The sequence below is a fragment of the Hordeum vulgare genome, chromosome 1H (assembly GCF_904849725.1).
Source record: "Hordeum vulgare subsp. vulgare chromosome 1H, MorexV3_pseudomolecules_assembly, whole genome shotgun sequence".
NCBI classification, from domain to species: Eukaryota; Viridiplantae; Streptophyta; class Magnoliopsida; order Poales; family Poaceae; genus Hordeum; species Hordeum vulgare.
The window spans coordinates 40949592-40975104 of NC_058518.1; positions in this window are offsets into that span (position 1 = coordinate 40949592).

A 25513-nucleotide genomic window follows, 5' to 3' on the forward strand; every position below is an offset into this window, starting at 1 on the left:
AAACATGACCGTTTTGAGAAATAATTAGTTCATTATCACGTGGATCTCCACTTGAAGAGCTTCATTATCGATATGAAGTGAAAATAACCTGGCAGAGTTTCAAATAATCATGCCTGACCCCGCAAAACCATCCGCCGGCATGAAAAAGTCACGGACATAGAGCATGACATGGCACACGCGTACATTGTGCATGTAATTTCTTGTTGTATTACTAAAATATTTTTGTCTTGGAAGTCCATTGTTAACTATCTTGTGTTTACCTTCTTCCTTTTACAAAGTTTGCGCAATTCAATAAATTTAGACATTTTTTGGGAAATTTGAAAATCCTTAGAATAATTCCAAGTTGTATTTGACTAATATTATTGGAGAGCGGTCATACCGCGTCCCACTGGTTATTTTCCCAACCCCCAAAAATGTTGATATTAACTACGTAATTTTTCATGAAAGCATATTCAGTCCGTTCGGGTCGCAATGTGATAGATTAATTGTTTATCTGAAGGAGAGTTCATTTTTTTTCTTGCAGGAGAAAGTAGAGTTTATTAATGTTCCAGATTGACACCACTTAAGATAAAATTCACAGGTTTTGGAAAAAGAGATAATATTCACTCCATGCCAAAAAAAAAGTTAAAACTCAATACAATCCAAATTTATTAATACATGTGAATTCAATACAACACCGATACATGAACCAAGGACGTACAAACTACAAACATGCAATAGATTGATTCATATTTCTTTCAACCTCTTAACTTTCATACACACTATTAGAGTCATGGGTATATGTATTATTTCATAGACAAAGCACGCCAAATGATGTCCAGATCATTATTCTTCTTCTTCATCAATCCACACGGGAGGTTTAAATTGTATATGTGAATCCGAAATTCATGGCTTTGGAGCCTTGGCGCCTAACAAAATTAAATTTCAGCGTGTCACTGTTGAACATGTGTACATGTACGTTGGCTTCGGAGCCTTGGCGCCTAACAAAATTAAATTTCAGTGTGTCAGTATTGAACATGTGTACATGTACGTAGGTCTGGGTTTTGTATCACTAGTGGAAAACGGGCCTTTGGTCTGGACCCTTTAGTCCCGGCCTCCCTCTGGGCCGGGACTAAAGGCCCGGACACGTCGCCCCAAATCGCAATGCCGCTCACGAGGCTTTGGTCCCGGCCCGTAAGGAGCCTTTAGTCCCGGTTTGTGTCTCAAACCGGGACTAAAGGGCTACGCGGTGTGCAGCCCGCATGTGCGCCACCTTTAGTCCCGGTTTGTGTCTCAAACCGGGACTAAAATCCTCTGCCTATATATATTGGCCACAGCCCCCCTCTCCCCTCTTCCTTGCATTTTTCTTGGATGGAAGAGTGTGGGGGTGTGCTAGCTCTCCATTTTTCTTGGATGCACTAGAGGTGTTTGTTGAAATGTGTGTTAGAGCGATGCCGCTTCAGTTCACCGAACACAACTATGATATGAGATGCCCGAGCCACGCTTAAACCTCTCCCTCTTTATTTCTACTTATTCTAAAAGGTTAGCAACTATATTTCCTCGTTTAGACCGTGCGGTACTAATTTTTAGGATCGTGATTGTATTTGGTATACTGTCGTATAACGTAGATGAGCCATCCATGGATGTACGGTGATCGACGCACAACCGCTTACAGAGAAGGCGTGCATTCTTTTCGAGATGCAGCCGATGCGAACAAGCATGGTGGTGGCTATATGTTTTGTCCATGTGTTGAATGTCGGAATGAGAAGGATTACACTTCAGAGCCACCTGCTTTCGTCCGGTTTTATGTCGGGCTATAATGTTTGGACCAAGCACGGAGAAAGAGGGGTTATGATGGAAGACGATGATGAAGAAGAAGAGAACGATGATGACAACTACCGATCTATGTTCCCTGAGTATGCTGATACCGCAATGGAAGACAATAAAGAAGAAGATCAGGATGAAGAACGGGAACCAGATGAGCCCGCTGATGATCTTGGCCGGGTCATTTCTGATGCACGGCGAGGTTGCGACACAGAAAAGGAGAGGTTGCAGTTCGAGCAGATGTTATAGGACCACAACAAATTGTTGTACCCAACTTGTGAAGATGGCCAGAAGAAGCTGGGTAGCACACTGGAATTGCTGAAGTGGAAGGCAGAGACCGGTGTGACTGACTCGTCATTCGAAAAGTTGCTGGTACTGATGAAGAAGATGCTTCCAAGAAAGAACGAATTGCCCGCCAGCACGTACGAAGCAAAGAAGCTTGTATGCCCTCTAGGATTAGACGTGCAAAAGATACATGCATGCCCTAATGACTGCATCCTCTACCGCGGTGAGAAGTACGAGAATATGGATAAATGCCCGGTATGCACTGCATTGCGGTATAAGATCAGAAAAGATGACCCTGGTGATATTGAGGGCGAGCCACCCAGGAAGAGGGTTCCTGCCAAGGTGATGTGGTATGCTCCTATAATACCACAGTTGAAACGTCTGTTTAGAAATAAAGATCATGCGAAGTTGTTGCGATGGCACATGGAAGATCGTATGAAAGACGATAAGTTGAGGCACACCACTGATGGTCGGCAGTGGAGAAAAATCGAGAGAGAGTTCCCGAGATTTGCAGCTGACGCAAGGAACTTATGGTTTGGTCTGAGTACAGATGGCATGAATCCGTTTGGGGAGCAGAGTTGCAGTCACAGCACCTGGCCCGTTACTCTATGTATCTACAATCTTCCTCCTTGGTTGTGCATGAAGCGGAAGTTCATTATGATGACAGTGCTTATCCAAGGTCCAAAGCAACCCGGCAACAATATTGATGTGTACCTAAGGCCATTAGTTGATGAACTTTTACAGCTGTGGGCCGGACCAGGTGTACGTGTGTGGGACGAGCACAAACAAGAGGAATTTGACCTTCGAGCGTTGCTTTTCGTAACCATCAATGATTGGCCTGCTCTTAGTAACATTTCAGGACAGTCAAAAAAGGGATATAATGCATGCGCGCACTGTTTGGATCAGACAAAAAGTATATATCTGGACAAATGTAGGAAGAATGTGTACCCGTACAATCGTCGTTTTCTTCCGCCCAAGCATCCCTTAAAGAAAAAAGGCAAGCATTTCAATGGCAAGGCAGAACCCCGGGGGAAGCCTGTCATCCGTAGTGGTGCTGAAGTATTTGATATGGTCAAAGATTTAAAAGTAATCTTTGGAAAGGGTCCTGGCAGCCAACCTGTTCCTAATGGCCCTTATAAGCGCGTACCCATGTGGAAGAAGAAATCTATATTTTGGGAGCTACCCTACTGGGAAGTCCATGAGGTCCGCTCGGCAATCGACGTGATGCACTTGACAAAGAATCTCTGGGTGAATATTCTAGGATTCCTGGGCTTGTATGGGAAGTCAAAAGATACACCGGAAGCACGGGAGGACCAGGAACGTCATAAAGGAAGAGATGGCATGCATCCAGGGCAGTTTCAAGGGCGTGCCAGCTACGTTCTTACTAAGGAAGAGAAAGAAATCTTCTTTGAAGTCCTTTTCAGTATCAAGGTCCCGACTGGCTTCTCGTCGAATATAAAGGGAATCGTAAATATGAAAGACAAAAAATTCCAAAACCTAAAGTCTCATGACTGCCACGTGCTTATGAAGCAATTGCTTCCGGTTGCATTGAGGGGAATTCTATCGGAAAATGTTCGCCTCACAATTGTGAAGGTATGTGCATTCCTCAATGCAATTTCTCAGAAGGTAATCGATCGAGAAAGTCTATTAGGGTTACAGATTGATGTGGTCCAATGTCTGGTCAGCTTTGAGTTGTTGTTCCCGCCATCCTTCTTCAATATAATGACACACCTCCTAGTTCACCTAGTCGAAGAGATTAGAATTCTCGGTCCTGTGTTTCTACACAATATGTTCCCCTTCGAGAGGTTCATGGGAGTCTTAAAGAAATATGTTCGTAACCGTGCTAGGCCAGAAGGAAGCATCTCCAAGGGCTATGGAACAGAGGAGGTCATTGAGTTTTGTGTGGACTTTCTTCCTGACCTTAAGCCGATTGGTGTTCCTGAATCTCGGTATGAGGGTAGGCTGACAGGAAAAGGCACACTAGGAAGGAACGCAAAAGTATGTATGGACGGGCATTCTTTCTCTCAAGCACACTACACAGTTCTACATAATTCCACCGTGGTGGCTCCGCATATCGTGAGACACAAGAATATTCTACTCTACGAAAACCCGGGGAAGGCTGACTCTTGGATTAAAGAGGAACACGAGAAGACTTTCGGCGGTTGGTTGCAGACACATCTCATGAATGACGACACCGTTGGAGATCAGTTGTACTGTTTGGCGAGGCCACCATCTTCGACTATATGTACTTTCCAAGGGTATGAGATAAATGGGAATACATTTTACACGGTTGCCCAAGATAAAAAGAGCACCAACCAAAATAGTGGTGTCCGCTTTGATGCAACAGACGAGAATGGGCACTGTTTGGAAACATATTACGGATACATATAGGAGATATGAGAACTTGACTATGGACTTACTTTTAAGATCTCTTTGTTTCGGTGCAAATGGGTGAAGCTGACATGAGGCAGGGTAGTTGTAGACCAAAAGTACGACATGACAACAGTGGATCTCAACAATCTTGCGTACATGGACGAACCATTTGTCCTAGACAATGATGTCTCTCAGGTTTTCTATGTGAAGGACATGTCTACAAAAACGAGAAAAAGAAATCAGCAAAAGAAGATATCGTCTGATGAGCCAAAACGCCACATAGTTTTTTCAGGGAAAAGAAACATCGGGGGAGTAGATGACAAGACACACATGTCAGTAGATTATAATAAGTTTCATGAAATTCCACCCTTCAAAGTGAAAAATGACCCAAGCATCCTACTGAATGATGAAGATTCTCCATGGTTACGACCCAGAAGAAAACAGAAATAATAGATAGGAATATTGGTGCAATAATGTAATAATGTATTAAACCTTTTATGTAATGCATGTATGGAATGTAATAAACCTTTTAGTTTTGAATTATTTATTCAATTTCAAACACTTTTCATTTTCATAGTTTTGTCAAATTCTCAAATATGCAAAAAGAATTTTAATAAACCTTTGTAAGAGATGAGTTCTCGTTCGAAATGCTGATACTTCGAGAGAGATTGTCCGTTTTGTACACGAAGTGCATCCAGTTTTTGTCGTAGCCCTCTCAACTTTTTAACACATGCTATGTGGGTGAAATGATGATAGCGTGCCAACTTTCAACATTTTCAGAGTTCATTTGTAGTGCTTTTCAATTTTAGGGTCAACTAGCTCAAAAAAAATAAGTAAATGCACGAAATATACCAAATTAAGTCAGAAATTGTTGAAATTTTGTGATGTGCCTTTGAATGGTGCATTTTGAACACACAAAAAGTATGGAGTTCAAATAAGTTCAAAAAAATGAAATCCCTTTATAAGAGATGAGTTCTCGTTCGAAACCCTCATACTTCGAGAGAGATTGTCCGTTTTGTACACGAAGTGCATCCAGTTTTTGTCGTATCCCTCTCAACTTTTTAACACATGCTATGTGGGTGAAATGATGATAACATGCCAACTTTCAACATTTTCAGAGTTCATTTGTAGTGCTTTTCAATTTTAGGGTCAACTAGCTAAAAAAAATAAGTAAATGCACGAAAAATACCAAATGAAGTCAGAAATTGTTGAAATTTTGTGATGTGCCTTTGAATGGTGCACTTTGAACACACAAAAAGTATGGAGTTCAAATAAGTTAAAAAAATGAAATCCCTTTGTAAGAGATGAGTTCTCGTTCGAAACGCTGATACTTCGAGAGAGATTGTCTGTTTTGTACACGAAGTGCATCCAGTTTTTGACGTAGCCATCTCAACTTTTTAGCACATGCTATGTGGGTGAAATGATGATAGCATGCCAACTTTCAACATTTTCAGAGTTCATTTGTAGTGCTTTTCAATTTTAGGGTCAACTAGCTCAAAACAAATAAGTAAATGCACGAAATATACCAAATTAAGTCGGAAATTGTTGAATTTTTGTGATGTGCCTTTGAATGGTGCATTTTGAACACACAAAAAGTATGGAGTTCAAATAAGTGCAAAAAATGAAATCCCTTTGTAAGAGATGAGTTCTCGTTCGAAACGCTAATACTTCGAGAGAGATTGTTCGTTTTGTACACGAAGTGCATCCAGTTTTTGTCGTAGCCCTCTCAACTTTTTAACACATGCTATGTGGGTGAAATTATGATAGCATGCCAACTTTCAACATTTTCAGAAGTTCATTTGTAGTGCTTTTCAATTTCAGGGTCAACTAGCTCAAAAAAAATAAGTAAATGCACGAAAAATACCAAATGAAGTTAGAAATTGTTGAAATTTTGTGATGTGCCTTTGAATGATGCATTTTGAACACACAAAAAGTATGGAGTTCAAATAAGTTCAAAAATAAATGAAATCCCTTTGTAAGAGATGAGCTCTCGTTCGAAACGCTGATACTTCGAGAGAGATTGTCCGTTTTGTACACGAAGTGCATCCAGTTTTTGTCGTAGCCCTCTCAACTTTTTAACACATGCTATGTGGGTGAAATGATGATATCATGCCAACTTTCAACATTTTCAGAGTTCATTTGTAGTGCTTTTCAATTTTAGGGTCAACTAGCTCAAAAAAAAGTAAATGCACGAAAAATACCAAATGAAGTTAGAAATTGTTGAAATTTTGTGATGTGCCTTTGAATGGTGCATTTTGAACACACAAAAAGTATGGAGTTTAAATAAATTCAAAAAAATGAAATCCCTTTATAAGAGATGAGTTCTCGTTCGAAACCCTGATACATCGTTTAATTGAAAATAACAAAATAGTTAATAGTTTGCATAGTCAAAATAATTAATTTTAAAAATATAAAATAGTTTTTAATTATTTATTCAATTTCAAACACTTTTCATTATCATAGTTTTGTCAAATTCTCAAATATGCAAAAAGAATTTTAATAAACGTAGTTTTTAATTGAAAATAACAAAATAGTTAATAGTTTGGATAATAAAAATAATTAATTTTGAAAAAATAAAAATAGTTTTGAATTATTTATTCAATTTCAAACACTTTTCATTTTCATAGTTTTGTCAAATTCTCAAATATGCAAAAATAATTTTAATAAACATAGTATTTAATTGAAAATAACAAAATAGTTAATAGTTTGGATACTCAAAATAATTAAGTTTGAAAATAGAAAATAGTTTTGAATTATTTATTCAATTTCAAACAATTTTCATTATCATAGTTTTGTCAAATTCTCAAATATGCAAAAAGAATTTTAATAAACATAGTTTTTAATTGAAAATAACAAAATAATTAATAGTTTGGATAGTCAAAATAATTAATTTTGAAAATAGAAAATAGTTTTGAATTATTTATTCAATTTCAAACACTTTTCATTTTCATAGTTTTGTCAAATTCTCAAATATGCAAAAAGAATTTTAATAAACATAGTTTTTAATTGAAAATAACAAAATAGTTAATAGTTTGGATAGTCAAAATAATTAATTTTCAAAATAGAAAATAGTTTTGAATTATTTATTCAATTTCAAACACCTTTCATTTTCATAGTTTTGTCAAATTCTCAAATATGCAAAAAGAATTTTAATAAACATAGTTTTTAATTGAAAATAACAAAATAGTTAATAGCTTATAAAAAACAAAATAAATAAAGCAAAGAACAAAACAAAAATAATGGAAAAAATTGAAACTACATGAGAATTTATAGAGAAAATTCAACCTAAATTCAAAGTGACCTCACTTTGAATTCAGGTTGTATTTTCTCCATAATTTCAAATATATTTTCAATTTTTAAATTTATAGTCTGTTTAGGCCCGTAAGCCTACTTTAGAGAGGAGCTCGACACGGTTGGGACAACGGGGCTTATAAACTAGTGTCGGCTCCTCTCGACAAGCGAGGTGGGACTAAACTTTGGAATGCCGCCAGCCCAAGCCTTTAGTCCCGGGTCGGGGCTCGAGCCGGGACTAAAGCCCCTCGCCTGCCGCCTGCCGAAAAGGGGTCTTTAGGCTTGGGTCGTGGCTAGACCCGGGACGAAAGGGTGTCTTTAGTCCCAGCTCGAGCCCCGACCCGGGACTAAAGGCCCGTGCTTCCCGCCTTTTGGTCTGCCGAAAAAGGGTCTTTAGTCTCGGGTTGTGGCTCCACCCGGGACTAAAGGTGTCTTTAGTCCCGGTTCGAGCCCCGAACTGGGACTAAAGATCCTACTATATATAGGCCCCGACGAAAAATCCAAAATCCAAATGCCATTTCGTTCTCTTCTTCCTCTCGCTCGCCTCTCCTGTCCGACGCGGCACCGGACGAACTCGACGCCGCCAGGCTGCCCGCCGTCCTCCTCGCCGCCGCCTGCCGTCCTCCTCGCCGTCGCCCTGCCGTCCTCCTCCGCCTCGCTCTCGCCGTCGTCGACGCCCTCCCCTCCCACTCCGGCCGGTAAGCCCCCCGCCCCCTCCTCCCCATGCCGAACCTGAAGGATGAGCCGCCGGCGCCCGCCGGCGGGGACGCCACCGCCGCCGTCGTGCCGGTGAGGAGGAGAAGTAGAAGAGGAGGAGGAGGAAAAGTAGAAGAAGAGGAGGAGGGGTAGAAGAAGAGGAGAAGAAAAGGAAGAAGAAGAGGAGGAGGAGGAAAAGTAGAAGAAGAGGAGGAGGGGTAGAAGAAGAGGAGAAGAAAAGGAAGAAGAAGAGGAGGAGAAGAATATATTTTTTGTCATTTAATTCCTATTGTTATTCGGTTTGTGCTAGATTATTAGGGTTAGTAATATTTAGAATTAGGTTAGGGTTACAAGAAGAAGAAAGATGAACAAAAATAAGAAAATAAGATGAGGAAAAAGGAAAATAAGAAGAGGAGGATAAGAAAAGATGACGCCACCTCCGCCGTCGTGCCGGTGAGGAGGAGAAGTAGAAGAAGAGGAGGAGGAGAAGTAGAAGAAGAGGAGGAGGAGTAGAAGAAGAGGAGAAGAAAAGGAAGAAGAAGAGGAGGAGAAGAAGATTTTTTTTGTCATTTAATTCCTATTGTTATTAGGTTTTTGCTAGATTATTAGGGTTAGTAATATTTAGAATTAGGTTAGGGTTACAAGAAGAAGAAAGATGAACAAAAATAAGAAAATAACATTACGAAAAAGGAAAATAAGAAGAGGAGGAGAAGAAAAGAAGAAAAAGGAGAATAAGAAGAGGAGGAGAGGAGAAGAAGAGGAAAAATAGAAGAAGAGGAGAGTAGAAGAAAAATAGGAGAAGAAGAAGCGGAGAAGAAAATAAGAAAGAAGAAGAAGAAGAAGAAGAAGAAGAAGACATTTCTACATATATAGATGCTTAATTAGTGTTTTTTAGATTATTGCTTAATTTTGCTATTGTATATGCTTAAGTGTTATTTGTAGAATATTTGGTGAATTTAGGGTTAGGTAGGTTAGTGTTAAATAGGTTATGTGTGTTATTTAAATTTGTGTTATTAGGGTTAGGTAGTTAGTGTTAATTAATATATAGTTGAACTAGTTGATTTAATAAAACTACTTTATTTCACTATATATACAATTAGTTTATTTTTAGCAAGAAAATTAATAGAACTAGTTTATTTTTTAGTTCATTTTACGATGCCTATCCCGCATCCTCGTCGTCGACTCGGCGGAGGACACGTGCTTGATCAGAGGGGCCATGTCCGGGACTGGGCTCCGCCTGGCTGGTATTGGGAGGTGCTACCTTCCGGAGGGCGTAGGTTGGTGAGGAGCCAACCCGTTGTTGACCCGATCCTTGTTTGGTGGCGGTCGCGTGGGCCAGTGACGGTGCCGAGGCTTCCGGACACTGCGGAGGTGGTACGTCACCGTGTCAGCGAGGAGGATGAACACGTCCGTTGCTACATGGTTGCGTTGGAGGGCAGGTTCGAGCATACCTCGCAGGTTCTTCACGGATCTCACTTGAGCTATGATCCTGTGATGGTTCCTTCTCTTTGGATGTCCACCGCCCGCGACGATACCCGTCGGGCGCTACGGTTCTAGCTGTATTAGTGATGCTATATGTATGATAGTATTCGAGGAGTATTAGTGATAATATTCGATGATGTACGGACACTAGAGATGATGTAGTTCTGCTTATAATTGAATGCATGCTAATTTGAATACTACTTTATTTTACGATTTGGTTTTGCTTATTGAATGCTCAAATTGGAAAAGTACTCCTACTTTGAATACTATGCAGAAATCTAGGAGTCCCCGGTGGAGCCACGACCCGGGACTAAAGTTGTTTTGGAACGGAGTTCCTGATAGAATAATTCTTTTTTGGTACAAAGTTCAACAAAGTCCTTTGACACTAGACAATGTGACATATAGAAGGGTAGATGCGATCAGGAAAAATAGGATCATTTTCTACACATCTAGAATGTCGCCATTTTGTTAAATCCTTAAAGGTTAAGAGAATCCGTTAGACATATTTTAGAGTTTAGGTTCTAGCCAAGACCCGGGACTAAAGGTCCTCCTATATAAAATGACACTTCAAAGTTTTCAACCCCTCTTATATAGTTTGTTAGTTTATTAGTTAATCAAATGTCCGTTTTTTGCAGAACTATGGATCCACATATCAGGAACCTCGAAGAGGAAGAACTTCTCGAAGATATAATCAAAGACGGCCCCGACGTTGAACCAGCTGAATCTCCGTCGTCATATCTAAACCCCTCCGGATATGGAATGGAGGTCGACCGACACGAAGATGAAGCCGATGGGGCAGGAGATAGGTCCAATATTAATGACGGAGAAGGTGATAGCTCCACTGATGGAGAAGCCGGTGGAGAAATAATAAAGTCCGGCGAGGTATACATATGAAGTTCGAAAATCACTTGTAATATGTGAAAAATATTGGAGATAGTTCTATATTGTATACATTTACATTCATTTGACGAATGTTTCTCCCTCTTAGGCCTCCACATCGAGCAAAGCTACGAAACGAGGCCCGACTAAAAAGTTGGATGCACGAACGCATTACACCTTTGAGGTGATATTGCCTACGGGCGAACCCAAGCTTCCTAAGAATTCTGCTGACACATTCAAGAAGCAATGCGGAGTTCTCATTAGGGATCACATCCCGATCAGCGTTCGGGAGTGGAACAAGCGCAAAGGGGCAGCCGATAGTGACTATGTCGCCGAAAGGTACAAAGATAATCTTTGGAATGATCTCATGTCACATTTCAACCTGCCAGAATGTGAGAATGAAGACGCCGCAAAAAAACTGAGGACCAAAGTCAAGCAGTGGACTCTAAAGAAGATGGCCGAACTGTTCCGTAGCTGGAAGAAGAAGCTATGGAAAAACTATCTGAAGACAAAGAAAGTGCCAGTATTCGAGGGGTATCTAGGCAAGCAGGCGAATCACTAGAAGGCATTTCAAGAGTACAAGGAGTCAGAAGATGCCAAGGCATTATCAGAAAAGAACAAGAAAAATGCCGACAAGAAGAAATATCACCACACGCTGGGGCCAGGGGCTATGAGACTGCCATCCCAAAGTGGGATAAGAAAGAGCAAGATCTGCTAGCTAAAGGCATCATACCTGAACCACTCCGTGATGAGTGGGAATTGAGAGCAAGAAATTGGTTCTTGCGCATGGTGGTTCGTACGACGAAGAAACAGGGGACCTCATCTGCAATGATGGTCTTAGGATACCCAGGGAGAATTGGAAAAAGATAGTGAAAGAAATTAAGGAGGGAAAAAGAAAGTTCACTACAGATAGAGAGAAAGATTTGCTCACTCCAATTTGAGCATTCAATAAGCAAAACCAAATCGTAAAATAAAGTAGTATTCAAATTAGCATGCATTCAATTATAAGCAAATACATCATCTCTTTTGTCCGTACATCGTCGAATATTATCACTAATACTCCTCGAATACTATCATACATATAGCATCACTGATACATCTAGAACCGTAGCGCCCGACGGGTATCGGCGCGGGCGGTGGACACCCAAAGAGAAGGAACCATCACAGGATCATAGCTCCAGTGAGATCCCCGAAGAACTTGCCAGGTATGCTCGAACCTGCCCTCCAACGCAACCATGTAGCCACGGACGTGCTCATCCTCCTCGCTGACACGGTGACGTACCACCTCCGTGGTGTCCGGAAGCCTCGGCACCCTCACTGGCGCACCCTCATATCCTACGAATTGATCAAGAAACCGTAAATTAACTATGACATATATATATATATATATATATATATATATATATATATATATATATTCTCTCACGGTTTTGCAAATATTCAATAAGCTAGACATATTGCATATTGCTATCCAATGGAACCTAGAGAGATCACTATAGCTATCCAATGGAACCTAGAGAGATCACTAGCTATATGCAATTTTCATGACTATGACATATCATATTGCTATCCAATGGAACCTAGAGAGATCACTAGCTATATGCAATTTTCATAACCTTGGATCAAAGAACACCGCATAAAATTGTATCACTACAACTATGATTTCAATGGAACATATTGAACCAATCAGATTTTTCAGATTGTGGAACACTATTCCATTAAACACTAGTTGATTCTAATACGATTTTTCAGATTATGGAACACTATTCCAATCAGATTGTGTTCCCCTTCAACTAATCAAAATTGTTTCACTACAACTATTTGAAGGGAACCAACTATGATTGAAACAAATAAACTTACAATGTCATTACCTTGGATCAAAGAAAGCCTCAAAACTTACCTCGCCCATTGGAAGATCAAGACATGGTGTGCGAAACATAGTTGGATGACGGCAACACCGCGTTGATCGGCCGTGTACTCCAGATCAAGCCCCAAGAACTTCTCATGATCCACTGCAGCGTCAAACCATCGTTCCTTCAACTGTCTAAGAAAATGCGGCACCTCCCTGCTCTCGTTCGTGTACACGACATCGAGCTTGCACCTCTCCAAAGCGAGTTGGCATGGTGGAAGAAGAGAAGGGAAGAAGAGAGGAGAAGAACAGAGCGAGAGCGAGAGAGGAAGAAGAACAGAGAAAGAAGGGCGACGCGACACACACTCTGCTTCGGTTGTGGTTTTGTGAAGCGGGATGCAAACCGTTTGGGCCTTTAGTCCCGGGTTGAGCCACTAACCGGGACTAAAGAGGGATACCAACGGTTTCCACCACTACGGCAGGCCACGTGTTAGGCCTTTAGTCCCGGGTTGAGCCACCAACCGGGACTAAAGAGGGATACCAACGGTTGCCACCACTACGGCAGGCCACGTATCCCTTTAGTCCCGGTTTGGGACACGAACCGAGACTAAAGGCTCCTTACGGGCCGGGACTAAAGCCTCGAGGGAGGCATTGAGAATTGGGGCGACGTGGCCGGGCCTTTAGTCCCGGCCCAGAGGCAGGCCGGGACTAAAGGGTCCCGGCCAAAGGCCCGTTTTCCACTAGTGGTTACTTCGGCCCAGATGGGCACACCCAGCCAGCCCAAAGACAACGACTACTTAAAGTCATCGATCCCATCGGCTGGGTCATCCGCGTAGGATCAGGTGATGGTGGCGACCGGCACGCGGGTGTTCCCGTTCCCTTTTTGTTCATGTAACCGTGAAATCGACATTGCTACTCGATCTGAGTTGAGAGGCTAGTTCCATCGTCCCCACTCTTACACTTGGTATCAGACGCCACCAGCCCGTGGAAGACCATGTGTGAGTAGTATTTCTATATGTTTGGCATCCACGATACATTCTAGGTGCCCATGAATTTTCAAGCCCGACTGCTATCTGGCTACAGTCAGTCCAGAAAAAATTAGGAGAGTTTACGTGACAGTCCTTTTCTGCGATGCTGTGCACTCGTTTCGGGCGTTATCGGCACCATACGCTGATTCACCAATTTTACTCGCTGCGGCAAACTACCATTGTGGCTGATTTCATAGAAAGATTTGAACATATTACCAATCATTTGATCTCATATTCAGATACAATTCATCCCTTCTACTTTCTTACTCGATTTGTGGAAGGGATGCGATCCGACATCAGCGCGGTGGTCATGGTGCAAAGACCACCGGACCTCGACGCAGCGTGCGCACTGGCCCTGCTTCAAGAGGATGTCGCGAACGATGCTCGCCTGGAGAGCCCGCACCAATCAGCGGCGTGCCCTTCAGACACCACGGCTCGCGCGCCCAATGCGCTGCCTCTTCCACCACCGCCCTACGGGTGTCACCTCCCGTCGGGGCGACCGACCGCCACGGGACAGAGGCGGCAAGAGCAGAAGCTTCCAATGTCAAAACACTTCGGGACTACAGAAGAGCAAGGGGCTTCTATTTCAAGTGCGGAGAACGATGTGGGAACTATCACACCTGCCCCACATCCGTGCAACTCCAGGTCGTTGAGGAGCTGCTCGAGCTATTGGACATCGAGACCCAGGAGGACCAGGGCACCAGTCTGGAGGAGGAACCACCATCGCGCGTCGTCATGGCGATCTCCCGATCGACCCTGACAAGCGGCGTTCCACCACGTGCGTTCCAACTTCGTGCCTGGATTCAAGGGCGTGAGGTGCTGATGTTGGTGGACTCTGGCAGCACCACATTGTTCATCAACGGCCGACTGGGAGCCAACATTGTCGGGGTCTGGCCTTTGCCACGGGAGTACAAGGTGCGTGTGGCTGATGGTGGGGAGCTCATGTGCTCCGCCAGCGTCCCAAACCGTACCTGGTGTTCGCACGAGCATCAATTCTCCACCGACATGAAGGTACTTCCTCTCGGCGTCTATGACGCCATCCTGGGCTCAAGGAGCACAGTCCGATGATGGTGGACTGGTGCGCCAAGCTCATTGAGATTCCCACGCCCGACAGCCTGATTTCTCTTCGCGGCCATGACAACTCTTCCCCAACTTGTATCATCACAAACGCCCCGCAACTACAAAGTCTCTGCAAAAAGGGTGCGGTCACACACATCGCTCATGTTTGCGCGGTCACTCCAGAAGATGACATCACTACCCCAACCCTGGCCTGCATCCAGCACGTCCTCGACGAGTTTGAAGATGTATTCCGTGAGCCCGTTGGCCTACCTCCACGACGCGTGTGTGATCACCGCATTCCTTTCATCCCTCGGGCGCATCCAATTAACATACGACCATACCGACACAAGCCTGATCTGAAGGACAAAATAGACGCCTGGGTCATCGAACTGCTCCGCACGGTCATCATCCAATGAAGTATAACCCCTTCGCTTCACCAGTCATTTTGGTTAAGAAGAAGGATGGGACAAGGTGTCTCTGCATCAACTACAAGCAGCTCAATGCGCTCACATGCGTCAGCAAGTAGCCGATGCTGGTGATCAAGGAACTTCTCGATGAGCTGCACAACGCGGTTCGGTTTTCCAAGCTTGACCTCCGAGCCGGTTATCACCAGATTCGCCTAGCTGAAGCGGAGGAGTACAAGACGACATTCCAAACACATTCGGGGCACTTCGAGTTCAGAGTGGTGTTATTCGGACTCACCGGGGCACCATGCACATTTCTGGGCTCCATGAATACCACACTACACCCCCTACTACGGGTGTGCGTCTTAGTCTTCTTTGACGACATCTTAGTGTTCAGCAAGACCTTCAAGGACCACGTGCGGGATGTCAGGCAAGTAGTGACACTGCTTCATAAAGACCAGTGGCAGGTGAGGCTCTCCAAGTGTGCGTTTGGGCAGCAGCGACTCTCGTACCTGGGCCACGTGATCAACAACCAAGGAGTTGCCACGGAACAAACCAAGATCAGGACCATTACTCAATGGACAACACCAACTAATGTCAAGACAGTCCATAACTTACTGGGTCTGGCGGGATACTACCGGTGCTTTGTCAAGAACTTTGGTGTTCTAGCCCATCCGCTGTTTAACCTACTCAAGAAGGGGGCACTGTTCGTCTGGACCCAAACAACAGAGGCATCATTCCAAATCCTCAAGCAGCAGCTCGTCGAAGCACCAATGCTTGCATTACCAGACTTTCCAAGCCATTCGTGATCGAGACTCACACCAGCGACAAAGGGATCGGCACAATCCTATAGCAAGGTGGGCACCCGATTACATACATGAGCAGGGCCCTGAGCCCACGCTACCAGGGACTCTCCACGTACGGAAGGAGTACCTGGTGATGATCATCACAGTGGATCAGTGGTGCCCCTACCTGCAGCCTGCGGAGTTCGTCATTCAGTCGGACCAACGCAACCTCATCCATCTTAACGAGCAACGCCTCACCACCCCATGGCAACAAAAAGCGTTCACGAAGCTCCTCGGGCTGCAGGTCACCATCTTTACAAGAAATGGACTGACAACACAGCGGCCGATGCCCTCTCTCGTGCCGACACGTCTGAATTCCTGCATGGCATTAGCTCCTGTCAGCTTGCATGGCTCGAGGACGTGGTCAACAACTATAACAACAATCCTCAAGCATAACGCCTCATGGAGCAGTTGGCCATCCGTGACGACACCAAGGGGTGATTCAAGCTGGAGCAAGGCCTACTGCGTTTCCGAGACAGGATCTGGCTCAGAGGTTCCATGGAGATGCATCAGCACATCATCGCTTCCTTCCACGACAACGCCACGGGAGGTCACTCGGGATTCCTGGTCACGTATCGGCGCATCCGACGACTGTTTGCCTGGCCAAAAATGAAGATGCATGTCCAGCAATACGTCTGTTGTTGTCAGGTATGTCAGCAAGCCAAACCTGACCGTGCCGCTTCCCCTGGCCTGCTGATGCCTCTACCCATTTCCAATGAGTCATGGGATCCCATCACCATGGACTTCGTGGATGGGCTGCCATATTCTGAACAGTTTAACTGTCTCCAGGTGGTTGTCCACAAGCGCACGCGCTTCGCTCATTTTCTGCCGCTGACGCACCCCTACACGTCTGCCAAAGTGGCTCTGCTATACATGCAACAACTATATAACCTCCATGGATTTCTAGGGGCAATTGTTTTAGACCGTGATCCAGTTTTCACCAGCCATTTTTGGCAAGAGCTGTTCAAATATGCAGGTACCGAGTTGCACATGAGCACGACCCTGTTGGGGAACGTCGCATGCGAAACAAAAATTTTCCTACGCGCACGAAGACCTATCATGGTGATGTCCATCTACGAGAGGGGATGAGTGATCTACGTACCCTTGTAGATCGTACAGCAGAAGCGTTAGTGAACGCGGTTGATGTAGTGGAACGTCCTCACGTCCCTCGATCCACCCCGTGAACAATCCCGCGACCAGTCCCATGATCTAGTACCGAACGGACGGCACCTCCGCGTTCAGCACACGTACAGATTGACGATGGTCTCGGCCTTCTTGATCCAGCAAGAGAGACAGAGAGGTAGAAGAGTTCTCCGGCAGCGTGACGGCGCTCCGGAGGTTGGTGATGACCTTGTCTCAGCAGGGCTCCGCCCGAGCTCCGTAGAAACGCGATCTAGAGGAAAAACCGTGGAGGTATGTGGTCGGGCTGCCGTGGAAAAGTCGTCTCAAATCAGCCCTAAAACCTCCGTATATATAGGTGGGAGGGAGGGGACCTTGCCTTGGGGCTCAAGGAGCCCCAAGGGGGTCGGCCGAGTCCAAGGGGGGAGGACTCCCCCCCCCAAACCGAGTTGGACTTGGTTTGGTGGGAGGGAGTCCCCCTTCCTTCCCACCTCCTCCTTTTTTTTTCTTTTCTCTTGATTTTTCTTCTTGGCGCATAGAGCCCTTTTGGGCTGTCCCACCAGCCCACTAAGGGCTGGTGTGCCACCCTCAAGGCCTATGGGATTCCCCGGGGTGGGTTGCCCCCCCGGTGAACTCCCGGAACCCATTCGTCATTCCCGGTACATTCCCGGTAACTCCGAAAACCTTCCGGTAATCAAATGAGGTCATCCTGTATATCAATCTTCGTTTCCGGACCATTCCGGAAACCTTCGTGACGTCCGTGATCTCATCCGGGACTCCGAACAACATTCGGTAACCAACCATATAACTCAAATATGCATAAAACAACGTCGAACCTTAAGTGTGCAAACCCTGCGGGTTCGAGAACTATGCAGACATGACCCGAGAGACTCCTCGGTCAATATCCAATAGCGGGACCTGGATGCCCATATTGGATCCTACATATTCTACGAAGATCTTATCGTTTGAACCTCAGTGCCAAGGATTCATATAATCCCGTATGTCATTCCCTTTGTCCTTCGGTATGTTACTTGCCCGAGATTCGATCGTCAGTATCCGCATACCTATTTCAATCTCGTTTACCGGCAAGTCTCTTTACTCGTTCCGTAATACAAGATCCCGCAACTTACACTAAGTCACATTGCTTGCAAGGCTTGTGTGTGATGTTGTATTATCGAGTGGGCCCCGAGATACCTCTCCGTCACACGGAGTGACAAATCCCAGTCTCGATCCATACTAACTCAACGAACACCTTCGAAGATACCTGTAGAGCATCTTTATAGTCACCCAGTTACGTTGCGACGTTTGATACACACAAAGTATTCCTCCGGTGTTAGTGAGTTATATGATCTCATGGTCATAGGAACAAATACTTGACACGCAGAAAACAGTAGCAACAAAATGACACGATCAACATGCTACGTCTATTAGTTTGGGTCTAGTCCATCACGTGATTCTCCTAATGACGTGATCCAGTTATCAAGCAACAACACCTTGTTCATAATCAGAAGACACTGACTATCTTTGATCAACTGGCTAGCCAACTAGAGGCTTGCTAGGGACGGTGTTTTGTCTATGCATCCACACATGTAAATGAGTCTTCATTCAATACAATTATAGCATGGATAATAAACGATTATCTTGATACAGGAATTATAATAATAACTATATTTATTATTGCCTCTAGGGCATAATTCCAACAGACCTATCACCCTCAAACCGACGGCCAAACAAAACGCGTCAACGAGTGCATCGAGATGTACATGCGATGCTTCATGCAGGCCTGCCCCAAGCGCTGGAGTTTTTGGGTGCCATTGGCGTAGTTCTGGTACAACTCGTCTCACCACTTGGCGACCGGGATGACACCCTTCACGGCCATGTTCGGACGCGAACCAAGTCACTGGGGAATCGTAGCGACTACTTCCTGCACGGTGCCTGTGCTGCAATTGTGGTTGCAGCTGGAAGAACGTGCAACCATGCAGAACATGATTCAGCAACAACTACATCGCGCACGACATCTCATGAAGAGCCAAGCGGACAAGAAGCGTTCATTCCAGTAATTCCAGGTGGGCGATCCTGTCTTCCTCAAGCTGCAACCCTACATCGAGACGTCCATCGCCCCAAGAGCCAACCACACGCTGTCTTACAAGTTCGACGACCCCTTCACCATCATCGTCAAGGTCACTGATGTTGCCAACAAGCTCGAGCTCCCATCTCAAGCTACGATGCACCCGGTCTTCCACGTTGCGCAACTTCGTAAAGCGCTACTTCCAGGCACGCCGGTCTCCGACGCTCTGCCATCAGCCAGGGAGGACTTAGTCGTGCCAGTGGCTGTGCTCCAATCAAGATGGCACCAGAAGAACACTGCGATGCGAGAACAAGTGCAGGTGAAGTGGTCTACTGAAGCTCTCGGCATCACCTGGGAAGACAAGACGGTGCTGCAAGCCAGGTTCCCCCATGCGGAGGCTTGGGAGCAGCCTCATATCATCCTCATATTTGAGACAGGTTTGAGGGTTGCCGATAAGTACGGGCGTATAGGGACCAAATGAGGCGTCTGGTTAAGTCAATTTTTTTGGCCGGGCATAGACCGGACGGGCATTTCAGGCGTTTATGGATGAACTAGGGGGTCCGGCTGTAGATGCTCTCGTGCTACCCGGTAAAGTGAATTTTCCAACACAATGTGTTCTCCACACACATATGAAAAAAGGGTGAACTAGGAGAAGCTAAAATATACTTGCACAGTCGCACTAGTAGCAAATTTGTAGAGATTGCACTTATATGATATATGCAGCACAATAAATAACAATGATGTTATAGTCCCCACAAAAAGGAAAATAAAAATAAGATTGCGGTTATATGTAGAAAGGTACCAAACGACGAAGAACTTTTTTTGCAGAGTAAGGAGTTTTATTCCAGTATTGCGTTCATAACGACCAAAATTTGCCAACCAATTGACCAGCCTATTTTGATCTCAGGCTACTTTCTAGGGCATAAACCGCCATCCTTGCATCAACCATTTGATTTCAGCAACTTGATGTCCACTAGTAAGCATGCACGTGCAACACACGTATGATATGAAACATGACCAAACATTGGATAGATTTATTAAAAAATTAAAATTTCACAGAGTGCACAACACCTAAATCATGAATCATACAAGTATTTTTATTATATCATTCTTCATGAATCAACATTCTTCCTGAAAAAAATAACACATCTTTGTATTGGATAGATTTCTTAAAAAATTGAAATTTCACAAAGGGTACACACCTAATTCATGAATCATATAAGTATTTTATAATATAATTCTTCATGAAACAACATTCTTCCTCAAACAAAAATAACACACCTTTGTATTGGATTGATTTCTTAAAAAATTGAAATTTCACAGAGTGCACAACACCTAATTCATGAATCATTCAAGTATTTTATAATATCATTATTCATGAATCAACATTCTTCCTGAAACAAAAATAACACACCTTTGCATCAATTATATATCTTTCATCTCAATGGACAATTACCGCCTGTAGTCTATATTGAAATCTCCAAAAGGTCTTATAATTAGGAATGGAGGAGTAATATTTAGCATCAAAAATTGGATATAAAATTATATGGTGAACACATGTTGTAACCTACAATGAACCATTGGCTGATCTAGAAACCAACATTGGCATCCAAACTGGGCTCAACAACTCTCCATCTAAAACCAATCTTAAAGGACAAAATTTGCAACATCAAATGAATTTCTTCAAATATTCTTCGTGTTTGGTTGACCAATATTCTTCCTTTTTTTGTTCCACTATTCTTCATGTTTGGTTGATGAAAGACCATCTCATATTATAGTTTATGAAGCGGTCATTTAATAACACAATATCACAAAGTAGCAGGACATATTCTTAAGATTCTGTACAAGCTTTGCAAAAAATATATATATAGACCCTCCAGATTGTCTAAGCAACAAAACTGATTTCAGATTGCCGGTTGTATCTCAAACTGAAAGCGGAAGTTAAATACTTACAACAACCTAACCATAAATGCTCAATCTCAATAACAATTGCTTCCAAATAAATTATTGCGATGGAACAATAACTCGTAGATGGCAAGGAGAATGAAATTGTATCTAAACGGACCAAATCTAGCTAATAAACCCAACACATAATAGAATTAAACATAAGAATTATGGCAAGTTACAACCATAGTATCCATGTCCTCTAGGTTGTAATAAGAAAACATTGATTTGTGATATGATGATGACCAGGAAGCTAGGGAGAAGTGGACACGCAGGGAGGAGTCGTGACTTGGCGACAGTGGTTGTTCTCTGCACATACCTTGTTGCGGTATTCCTGCACCACCGCAGTGTCCTGTTTGTCCCGTTCGTGCCTCCCCGCGTCTTTCGTTTGACATATCTTCAACCTCCTAGCCATCTTTGATGCAATGACGCTGAATTAAGAAATCTGCCAGGAATGACATCAAAAATTATTAGTGAAGCACAACCATTGAGATAACATGGTTATCATAAAAGTACTAATATCTATCAGAAGAATAAACCTACTAATGTAAACCGCGTGTCAAATCTTGTGCAACTTATCCTATATAGAAGCATGGTTTCTTCTCAAGTAGATGTGGGAAATATGACTTGTATGCAAATATGCAACAAAAAAAAATCCCCAGTACCAAACGAAAAATATTTTGGAAGTCATGTAATATGGAAAACCATCACTTCAAATCAACCATCACTTGACATCTAGATACGATGACTCAAAGTAAGCAAGTATTAACTGAAACCCTGCATGTAAGACCCTTTATTACTACCTACAGATATGATGCAAGGCAATATTATATAAATAATTTAAATGTGTTATCGAATAACTTCAAACTAAAAGCCAACCTGAAGAATCTCTTATCTGAAATTGTTGCTTCAAACCATAAACTCCAAAGCTAAAATAACAAAATTTTCTGAAAGTTAAAAGATAGGTTGCGAGATACATTCAGACTTATCAAATAATTATGCAAAATAAAATCATACACTTGCGAATTGTATGCTCATGCTATATACTCCCTCCGCCTTAAAATAAGTGTCTAAACTCTGTATTAACTTTAGTATAAAATTGTATTAAGCTTGAGACACTTATTTTGGGATAGAGAAAGTATTATTCAACCAAATACAAGTGACAAGTTGTGAAAATTGCAAACTTATATATCAAGAAAATGTTTCAATCTACAAGGGGTCCAAACTGTGTACTCCCATACACCCCTTGTTCAAAGACTGCCTACTGTTCGAAGACCTAGATAACAAGAAAGAAAACTAAATTGAAGATGATTGAGCTGATCTCATACCTGAAGCGTGAATGCCACCTATCATGGTACCGTTTCAATCAAAAATTATGCAGTGAACAGGGATTTGATACACCGGAACATCTAAAAGCAAATACAATTGTCCTATTCATAAATTCAGTTTGCAAGAACCATTTAAAAATGCAGATTTTAGTGTTTCAAATTATTTTCCAGAGAAAGAATCAGCTGAGATGAACAACAAACCAGATCAAAAACTGTATGTTGCCGCCACGGTCCGCAAGGGGCCCGCGCCGCCGCCGCTGCCTGCATCGCCGTCGGCCCGGCGCGCGCGCCGTCGTGGGACGCGCCGGCCTCGCCGACGTCCTCTGCCTCCACTGCTCCTCCCCCGACGCGCTCGCGCCAATGACGTGTCGGACCTCTGCATCGGCAAGCCGGCCGTGAGGTCCCTCCCGCTCTCCGCGGCCGCCGGCGACCTCGCCGCCACGGTCCGCAAGGGGCCCCGCGCCGTCGCCGCCGCCTGCATCGCCGTCGGCCCGGCGCGCGGCGCCGTCGTGGGACGGGCCGGCCTCGCCGACGTCCTCTGCCTCCTCTGCTCCTCCCTCGCCGCTGTGCTCGACCGGCCCGTCTCCGCGCTCCTCCCCAAGGACGGCGCCGGCGAGGTCCGCCGCGTAGATCCCCGTTCAAGGTACTCCTCCTCCCCCTCTTGGCACGTTTTTTTACAATGATTACTTTTTCGTGGAAACGGACGCGTTGGTCTTTGTGGACGCCTTTTTTTGCTGCAACTAGCGCGCGATGGGAGGGGCTGCGGATGCGCGGATGCGTGATTTTCCTCTTGGCGGAGTACGGTCAGTCAAGATAAATTGCTAAACGTACACAAGACTGTGATTGGATTAATGATAACGATTAGATTTTGATTTATCGGACTAATCCTGTGGTGCTGGTTGGTTGTGGGTCAATTTATTGGATGCATTTAAGAAAGTTCTTGTTTGCTTGTTTAATAGTAGTATAGATACGCTGAATGGACCAATGTATCATCTCACAAGGCAAACATGACCGTTTTGAGAAATAATTAGTTCATTATCACGTGGATCTCCACTTGAAGAACTTCATTATCGATATGAAGTGAAAATAACCTGGCAGAGTTTCAAATAATCATGCCTGACCCCGCAAAACCATCCGCCGGCATGAAAAAGTCACGGACATAGAGCATGACATGGCACACGCGTACATTGTGCATGTAATTTCTTGTTGTATTACTAAAATATTTTTGTCTTGGAAGTCCATTGTTAACTATCTTGTGTTTACCTTCTTCCTTTTACAAAGTTTGCGCAATTCAATAAATTTAGACATTTTTTGGGAAATTTGAAAATCCTTAGAATAATTCCAAGTTGTATTTGACTAATATTATTGGAGAGCGGTCATACCGCGTCCCACTGGTTATTTTCCCAACCCCCAAAAATGTTGATATTAACTACGTAATTTTTCATGAAAGCATATTCAGTCCGTTCGGGTCGCAATGTGATAGATTAATTGTTTATCTGAAGGAGAGTTCATTTTTTTTCTTGCAGGAGAAAGTAGAGTTTATTAATGTTCCAGATTGACACCACTTAAGATAAAATTCACAGGTTTTGGAAAAAGAGATAATATTCACTCCATGCCAAAAAAGAAGTTAAAACTCAATACAATCCAAATTTATTAATACATGTGAATTCAATACAACACCGATACATGAACCAAGGACGTACAAACTACAAACATGCAATAGATTGATTCATATTTCTTTCGACCTCTTAACTTTCATACACACTATTAGAGTCATGGGTATATGTATTATTTCATAGACAAAGCACGCCAAATGATGTCCAGATCATTATTCTTCTTCTTCATCAATCCACACGGGAGGTTTAAATTGTATATGTGAATCCGAAATTCATGGCTTTGGAGCCTTGGCGCCTAACAAAATTAAATTTCAGCGTGTCACTGTTGAACATGTGTACATGTACGTTGGCTTCGGAGCCTTGGCGCCTAACAAAATTAAATTTCAGTGTGTCAGTGTTGAACATGTGTACATGTACGTAGGTCTGGGTTTTGTATCACTAGTGGAAAACGGGCCTTTGGTCTGGACCCTTTAGTCCCGGCCTCCCTCTGGGCCGGGACTAAAGGCCCGGACACGTCGCCCTAAATCGCAATGCCGCCCACGAGGCTTTGGTCCCGGCCCGTAAGGAGCCTTTAGTCCCGGTTTGTGTCTCAAACCGGGACTAAAGGGCTACGCGGTGTGCAGCCCGCATGTGCGCCACCTTTAGTCCCGGTTTGTGTCTCAAACCGGGACTAAAATCCTCTGCCTATATATATTGGCCACAGCCCCCCTCTCCCCTCTTCCTTGCATTTTTCTTGGATGGAAGAGTGTGGGGGTGTGCTAGCTCTCCATTTTTCTTGGATGCACTAGAGGTGTTTGTTGAAATGTGTGTTAGAGCGATGCCGCTTCAGTTCACCGAACACAACTATGATATGAGATGCCCGAGCCACGCTTAAACCTCTCCCTCTTTATTTCTACTTATTCTAAAAGGTTAGCAACTATATTTCCTCGTTTAGACCGTGCGGTACTAATTTTTAGGATCGTGATTGTATTTGGTATACTGTCGTATAACGTAGATGAGCCATCCATGGATGTACGGTGATCGACGCACAACCGCTTACAGAGAAGGCGTGCATTCTTTTCGAGATGCAGCCGATGCGAACAAGCATGGTGGTGGCTATATGTTTTGTCCATGTGTTGAATGTCGGAATGAGAAGGATTACACTTCAGAGCCACCTGCTTTCGTCCGGTTTTATGTCGGGCTATAATGTTTGGACCAAGCACGGAGAAAGAGGGGTTATGATGAAAGACGATGATGAAGAAGAAGAGAACGATGATGACAACTACCGATCTATGTTCCCTGAGTATGCTGATACCGCAATGGAAGACAATAAAGAAGAAGATCAGGATGAAGAACGGGAACCAGATGAGCCCGCTGATGATCTTGGCCGGGTCATTTCTGATGCACGGCGAGGTTGCGACACAGAAAAGGAGAGGTTGCAGTTCGAGCAGATGTTATAGGACCA